Source organism: Sinocyclocheilus grahami, unplaced genomic scaffold (genome assembly GCF_001515645.1).
Source record: "Sinocyclocheilus grahami isolate Dianchi unplaced genomic scaffold, SAMN03320097.WGS_v1.1 scaffold1662.1, whole genome shotgun sequence".
NCBI lineage: Eukaryota > Metazoa > Chordata > Actinopteri > Cypriniformes > Cyprinidae > Sinocyclocheilus > Sinocyclocheilus grahami.
The window spans coordinates 117112-125500 of record NW_015506841.1 but is presented as its reverse complement, the minus strand read 5'-3'; positions in this window follow the sequence as shown (position 1 = coordinate 125500).

Genomic DNA, 8389 nt, shown 5'->3' with positions numbered 1-8389 from the left:
AATATATTAAATTTTTGAGATACCCCTTTATATATATATATATATATATATATATATACACATAAAATGACTGTTTAATAGCCATTACATGCAGTAAGAGCCTTTGTGTAAATGTCTTTTTATTTTTTGCTTAGACACTAAACAAACAATAATTGAACAAAGACAAGACAGACAGGGCAGGATCCTGACAGTACCCTCCTCCCAATGGGCGCTGGGCAAAACAGTACAGGGAGGTACCAACTGGGGGGAGGACAAAACTTGGAACTCCAGGGTAGCCAGGAAACATAGGGGGCGGGACTGGGAGGGAGGAAAATAATTCTGGGGAATAGTTTGAGGTTGACCAGGGAGGTTCTGGCTTAGGGGATCCAAAAGGGCTAGGTAATAAGGAGGGTAGGATGGGGATCTTGTTGGTGGTCCTTCTGGAGACATGGGCTGGTCTCACTGGAGGGGTCTTGGGAATAGCCTTTGTGGCCTCCGGGGCCAACTCTTAACTCGTGAAGAACCTTGGGACAAACTCAGGGGCCATGACCGCACAGGCAGAGAGGGTGCATTCTTGGGAAACCCACTCAGGAGATGCAAGAACAGACTCAGGTACAGACTTGGAAGCTCTTTTCAGGGCTTCAGGGACAGACATTGGGCTTGACTCTGATGTGCCCTTCTGGGCTGCAAGGACAGGCACTGGGCTTGACTCTGATGTGCCCTTCTGGGCTGCAAGGGCAGGCACTGGGCTTGACTCTGACGTGCCCTTCTGGGCTGCAAGGACAGGCACTGGGCTTGACTCTGATGTGCCCTTCTGGGCTGCAAGGGCAGGCACTGGGCTTGACTCTGACATGCCCTCCTGGGCTGCACTGACGGACTCTGGAGGCTCCTGGATCAGAACGGACTCTGGAGATTCCTAGACCGGCACGGACTCTGGAGGCTCCTGGACTGGAGCGGATTCGGGGGCTGGAGCCGACACTGGAGCGGGCTCAGGGGATGCTCTCTCTCGAGAGAGAGAGGGAGCGAGCTCTGGGGATATGACATAACTTATATGACTGCCCTTCTTGGGCATGACGGGATTAACCGGTGGTTCAGGTGAAGTTACATGGACAGTCACAGATTCCTTCACTAGGCAGTTTAGGGTGTGGTTCCAACAGGTTACATACTTATGGGACCACTGGATATTGGACTACCTGACTTGGTCCACCTGGACAACAGGACTAGGGACATTCTGACTCTGGTCCTCCAAGACCGCTGGAGGTAGAGAATCTTGACTTGAGTCATTCTGGACCCCTGGACTTGGGGTCTCGTGGCTTAGGCCCTCCTGGACCATAGGATGTGGGACCTCTTGGGAGGGAATGTCAAACTGCACAGCACAGGCCCTCCTTCGCTTCGGCTTCTGGGATGACAGCAGCAGCCGTGACTGCCTCTGAATTGACTGTATTTAACTGATAACTTAAAAGTTATCGGTGCTGACTTGGCCACCTCTGGGATGAAAGTCCCTGTCCTGACTGGCTCTGGAATGACAGGATCTGACTTGATCAGCTCTGGAATGACTGGAGCGGGCTTGACTGGCTCTGGAATAACTGGAGTGGACTCGACTGATTCCGAGACAGATGCAGCATTCTGGGCTGCTCTCTTCCTTCTTGACCTACGCTTCCTTGGAGTCAGAAGATGATCTGGGACTTGACTCATCAAGGGTAAGTGTGCAGGTTGGTCACTGCAATCTGGCTCTGGGATGACTGGAGAAGACTGGACAGACTCGGGGATAACTGGAACAGACCTAGGATCCTCTGCAGTGATCGCTTCTACACTGACTGCAGTTAACTCAGTGGACTCCGAAACAGATACAGCAGTCTTAGCTACTCTCTTCCTCTTCAGTCTATGCTTTTGACGTGAGAGGGAGAGTGGCATGGTCTCTGCAGGCTGACTCTGGCGGTGTAATGATCTGCTAGTCCTTGCGATGGTACAAATACTTAGAGAAGGTCCAATAATCTAGGCATCTTAGTTGCTCCATTTCCCATTGTGGTAGGGGGTCATCCAAGCAGAGATTAAGAGCCTCTTTTAGAGTTGAGTCCGGGTACTCCAAGCCCCTTGCCATGGTCCAGAAAAACTGGGCAAATGAACCCACCTTCCAGCCCTGCTAGCGGAGCGATGCCACTGCCCGTTGGAGTGCCAGTCTCCCCTTGGCGGTACTGCGAGGAACAATACGGATGCTCATTGCTGGGTCCTGAGTTGGCTGATTCGTTCTGTCAGGGATCTGCAAGAAATGGGACCCAAAAACAATCAAGCAGACAAGGGCTAAACAAGGGGGCATGACCAGGGAAACAAGGAGGTGGGACAAGAGGAGCACGTGGCAGACACAAACAGAGACAGAACCATGTGCTTAGACACTAAACAAACAAAGAAACATTGAACAAAGACAAGACAGTCAGGGCAGGATCCTGACAGATGCATGGGTTGTAACCTAGGACTATCCTACATTTTGAAATGAACCCTCACTGTAAATTTTCTAATGATTTTTTAGGATGTTATAATGTTATATTATAATGTTATTGTTGTTTTATTTGCTTATTTTATCTACATTTACAAACCAAAATATCATTATACCAGTCAGTTTGCAACCTGTCCCTTTGTGCCACCTGGCGGTAGTTTTGTGAACAACTGTAACATGCGACTGATGTAAATTCATGTCCCAGTCATATTTTCTTAGTTAAATAAACATTACTTACACTATCAGAAAATGAAAAATATATATATATTTTATATTTTTACATTAACAATGTAATGAATATTGTATTTATTAAAGCCATGTATCAATCTCATCAATTTAGTGTTTTTAGGCATTTTACATTCCAAAATAATAAATCATGGCAGTAAGAATTTAAACAATATATTTTAATATGAACTTATGTTCAGCTATTCTTTTTCATAATTAACTTTTAATTTAATTTAATTAAGTTTAAATTTTTTGGATCATCAGTCATCAAAGCTCAGTAAATATTGGTCACAGACAGAGATTTACTTCAAATATAACTGTGACGAGAGGGGCAGGGCCGAGAGCCATGGGAACGGAGCGAGGATGGTGGAGTAAATGCTAATGCGCGACACCTGCGCCACTCACCGGTCTCGAGTCCCACGAAGGAGCTCCGGAAGGATAAAAGGAGGAGTGACGACAGTGAAAGACGAGAGAGGACCAGGCCTGGATCTTATTTTGTGTTTTGGTTCTGTTTGTGCACGACAGTCGTCCGCAAGGTGCTGTCGCGCTATTTTGTGTTTAATTTATTATTAAAGTTTTGTTCAAATGTTTGCCGGTTCCCGCCTCCTTCTTCCTGTGACTACGAACTTTGTTACAATGACCAAGCTAATTACTCACTAAAAACTCTCACAGATCAATTTTTCAGCCCATTTAAGTCTTATTGTCACATAACAACATGGTTATATCTGAGTGTATGAGTTGTTTACTTACTTTTTAAATTAGTATTCCCATTAACACCATTATATTGTTCATTCAGACTGATTCGCGCTCATGAACGTGGAACGCACATAAACACGAGGTGGGATTTATTGCATGAACCAATCACAGCTGAGCATAACTAGTCATATCCAATCATATGGGGCATTGCTTCCTCTTCACGTGACTTTCCCCCATTCATTCTCAATTACCCCCCACTAAACCCATGGCATGCTAAGGGGTCTCTGTTTTAAGTCAATGGGACGAAGGGAGGCAAGCCTCCGCTGTAACTTTACCTGTGTCGCTGTTGGACAGTGTTACTTCATAAAAACTAGTGACTGTTATACTTTTAATGTCATATTTAGTAATATTTGTGTTGTTTTATTTCTGTAGTATCGACCATTTTCTCATTCAATTTTTTGATTTTTTGATGAGACACTGCCTCCCTTGCCTCTAAGGGGGAAGCGCCGTGTACATTAATGAGGAAAAAAAATGAACTTAAATGATTTTAGCAAATGGCTGCAATATAACAAAGAGTGAAAAATTTAAGGGGGTCTGAATACTTTCCGTACCCACTGTATATATATATTAAACCATGCTGTAAACATACTTTTATACAAATGTTCTACCTTTGACCAGACTGTGGATCTCCGTTGTTAAACACTATTGGCTGAATCATAGACACGTCACTCTTCATAGACACACAGCTGGGTTCTGCTTCCAATCTCTTTTGCTGAACTGAGCTAAACAGAGAGAGATTAAACTTAATACTTGAAATTCCTATATGCAATAAATCAACTTATTATCAAATAATTTATCATTATCAAACACTGTAAAGGGCACTTTATAACCATTTTATGTATATATGTATGTATAGTTATTTATAACCATGCATTTTATATGATTATTATACCTGAGACCAGACTGTGAATCGTTGTTAAACTTTAATGGAGGAATCATAGACCAGTCACTCTTCACAGACACACAGCTGGGCTCTGGTTCTGATCTCTTCTGATAAACTGAACTAAAGCAGAACAGATTTAATACTTTATGATAACAATCATCTTAATATACTTCCATTTTTTGATTAAAAAATAAAACCTTAAGAAGTCTTTGTGGTCTTATTGTTTTCAATATTAAACTTTACAAAACACAAAATACAAATTTTTCTATAACATCAAATATGTATAACACAGTATGTTTACCCAAAGTACCTGCATACTGTAAAAAAGTCTTCATCTTCAGATGTTTGCCTTTCATCCATGATGGATCTGAACAGTTTGATCTCCACTGACTCTAGATGAAAGAGACAAACAGCCACAAAACTACATTAGTAGTTACACACTACATAGTATTTAAACAGCCTTACATTGTTATAAATCATTCTATAAAAAATGAAAATTCTGTCATTAATTACTCAAACCGTAAGACCTTTTTTCATCTTCAGAACACAAATTAAGATATTTTTGATGAAATCAGAGATCTTTCTGGCCCTCCACAGACAGCAACACAACTGAAATGTTCAAGGCCCAGAAAGGCAGTAAGGACATCGATTAAATAGTACATGTGACATCAGGGGTTCAACTGTAATGTTATGAAGCAACGAGAATACTTTTTGTGTGCAAAAATAACTTTATTCAGAAATTTCTTCTATTCCGTGTCAGTTTTTGTTGTGTTTTTCATTGCTGTCTATGGGAGGGTGAGTAGTTAATGACAGAATTTTCATTTTTGGGTGAACTAACCCTTTAACGTTGGTCACCAGCAAATGGCTTAGCAACACAGACATACATTGACAGACACATTTAAACACTTGTTAAATGTATGCAAAAAATATCTAAAACTGGGTTTGATGGCTGTTAGCTTTGCTTTATGCATGTAGGGTATCAGAGCAAATCAGACAATTTACGACGAACAACCCAAAGAGACAAATTCCACAAAGAGGACCAGGATAACAAAACAACGTCATAAATCTGTCCACGATACCCTGGCGCCACAAGTCTGAAGCAAGTCCACTAACTAGCAGCTTTAAACAGCTTTCAACATTAACACAAAAGAACACACTGATAATTTCAACTCAGGAAGGAGATTGTCAATTTTGGGGCAAGAAACCCAAGATTAATGATTGAAGAGACAACATCATGACCATCACATGAGGGAAATCATTAGTAGAGACTTCGTTGGGTGGTTTCCCCCACCCAGGACAAAGACCAGGCTCCTTCTAGACCTTTTGTTCCTCGCAAAGAACATGTCCTCACGTTCACAGAAACTGCCTTCACATGTATATATGCACCTAAATGATGCTAAAAGGACTTATGAGCAACTAATCATTTCTATGCATAACTCCATATTATGTATGTAACCCACACATTTCACTATCATGTGCTAATCACTCATTGCGTATGTGTTTTAAATAACTATTGAAAACTTTATAGGATTATATTCATGTTGGGTATGTATGACTTTGAGTTTTTATGCTTTAAATGTTTCTATCAATCAGTACTTTGTAAAATGTATTATATTCTTGCTATAGAAATCATGTCCAAATTATACTCTGCAAGAGCGGGAAAATTTGGGACATGTGACGAATAAGATAACATGTTGATTTATGTATTGGGAGGAGAAACATAACAACACCCCAAGCTAAGACAATATCTAATTGGTCAAGACAGCATTTGGGATGTGTCCAACAGCCCGGTATAAATACTCAGCACACCAACAAATTATGCTTTTTCCTTTAGTTTCGTGTTCTGAGTTAAGTTTTGCCGCAACGCCGTGTCTCCGAGTTCACCTCGAGTCTGTGACCGCCTCAAAACTTCAACCAGCCCACAACTCCGCATCTTCAGCCAACGGCCAACCATTGGCTTCCCAAGACGTCACTTCATGAACTTCCAGCCAATCAGCAACCTCGGGAAACCCCTTTCTGCAAGGACTACAACAACAAGGGAACCCCCTACACAGGCAACGCAAGTACCTCCAGATTCTAGCTGAACTGGTGCATTTAATATAAATTTTAGCCTCACTGAGGAACTCAATGCGAGGGTTACTTAAATGATTGATGGTTATTCAGGTCTATGCAATTGCACATATTGCTATAAACTTGGTATTTCACATTTTTACTCTCTTAAACTCATTATTTCCTCACTTTTTCTCTTTCTGCAACTTGTGTGAATGTGTGAATGCGTATGTTTGTTAGATTAGTGTAACGCCAAGCCAGCAGAGGGAGCCCTCGCCCGAGTACTGACCGTGCTCCACTCCCTCTGTTTCCTCTACTTCCATTTCCTGTTTGACTCTCATATAAACTGAGACCAGTCCATGTGCTGATCACAAAGTATTGCCAGTTCATCTGCCTTACCAAGCGTTATTGTTCCTCTGTTCCTGATTGATTTCTTGTGTATGATTCTGCCTGACTTCTTGACTCACTGTATTTGTACTCTGCCCCTCTTGTTCTGACACCTGATTGGACTGATATTTGTGTTTGGACTCATTGCTTGCCTTTCCACTATTGTCTCTGTTTCTGCCCCTGTGTATGACGAACGATCTGCTTGCTTCTCTGACTTTGACCCTCTGCCTGATTATCGACATCTGTTTAAAGCCTTGACCTTTAATAAACTTCCGCTCATGGATTCTAACCAAACTCCAGCGTCTCTGTTACAGAATACTTCGCCTCCTATGAATCCAGCGGAAGTGTCGAATCTGCAAGCAGTATTCTCATGCCAAGCTGAAATGCTCCAGAAATATCAGGAACAACTCGCCAAGCTGCAGACCGTCAATGAACACCTGACGCACTACATTCGATCTCTCCCTTCACCCACTCCTATGACCGTAAGCCTCGCTCTTCCTGACAAATTTTAACGGTACCGCTGAGCGATGCAAGGGCTTCATTCGCCAAGTACAAGTTTATCTAGATCATCAAGGAGAGAGATTCGAATCAGAGGGCAAAAAGTGCGCTTTCATCATGACACTATTGACGGGCCGAGCTATCAACTGGGCAGCAGCTGTTTGGGACTCAGATTCACGCCTGAGGAATTCAGTGACGTACTTCATTCAACAACTCCGTGAAGTGTTTGAATATCCTCACAGCGGAAAGGACGTTTCGACACAGCTCATCAATCTGACACAAGGTAATCGTCCCGCTGCTGAGTTTGCCATTGAATTCAGAACACTCACTGCCCAGAGTGGATGGAATGATGTCACTTTAAAAGCTATGTTTCACAAAAGTCTCAACTGCGATCTTCAGGCAGAACTTGCATGCAAGGGTGAGGAGTCCTCCTTCTCCGATTTTGTCACACTCGCCATCAGGATTGTCTTCCCCTGAGGAACCCATGCAACTAAACGTGTCCCGACTATCTGAGAGTGAAAGAGAACGAAGATGATATCAACAACTGTGTTTTTACTGCGGTGAATCAGGCCACCGCAGTTTAGGATGCCCCCACAAGCTTCAAAATAATCCCCGGGTAAATATTGAACATTTTGCCCTTTTAAGCAACAAGTCATTCACACTCCCTGTTGTCTTAAGAACTGATTCTCTCTCGACCTCACAGCGATGATGGACTCCGGAGCCGCCCTGAATCTCATCCACCAGGACATCGTAACCAAATATCAAATCCCTATACAATTATGCACCCCACCTATCCAAGTCCAGGCTATCGATGGTGAATTGATAGGAAGAGGCATCACTCACCAGACCAAAACACTCACCCTCCAAGTTGGAGCCCTTCATAAGGAATCCCTCACCTTTTACATCATCGACTCTCCCAAACACGAACTTGTTTTAGGATATCCATGGCTCTCTACTGACGACCCCGAACTCTCATGGCATCAAGGCAAATTGACGCGCTGGTCATCTTTCTGTATGAGTCACTGTATCACTGCAACACCCCAATCATGTCTCACAACCAGCGTGGAAAGCCCTGAGACACACAAGAAAGTTAATATTCCCCATTGTTATCAAGATCT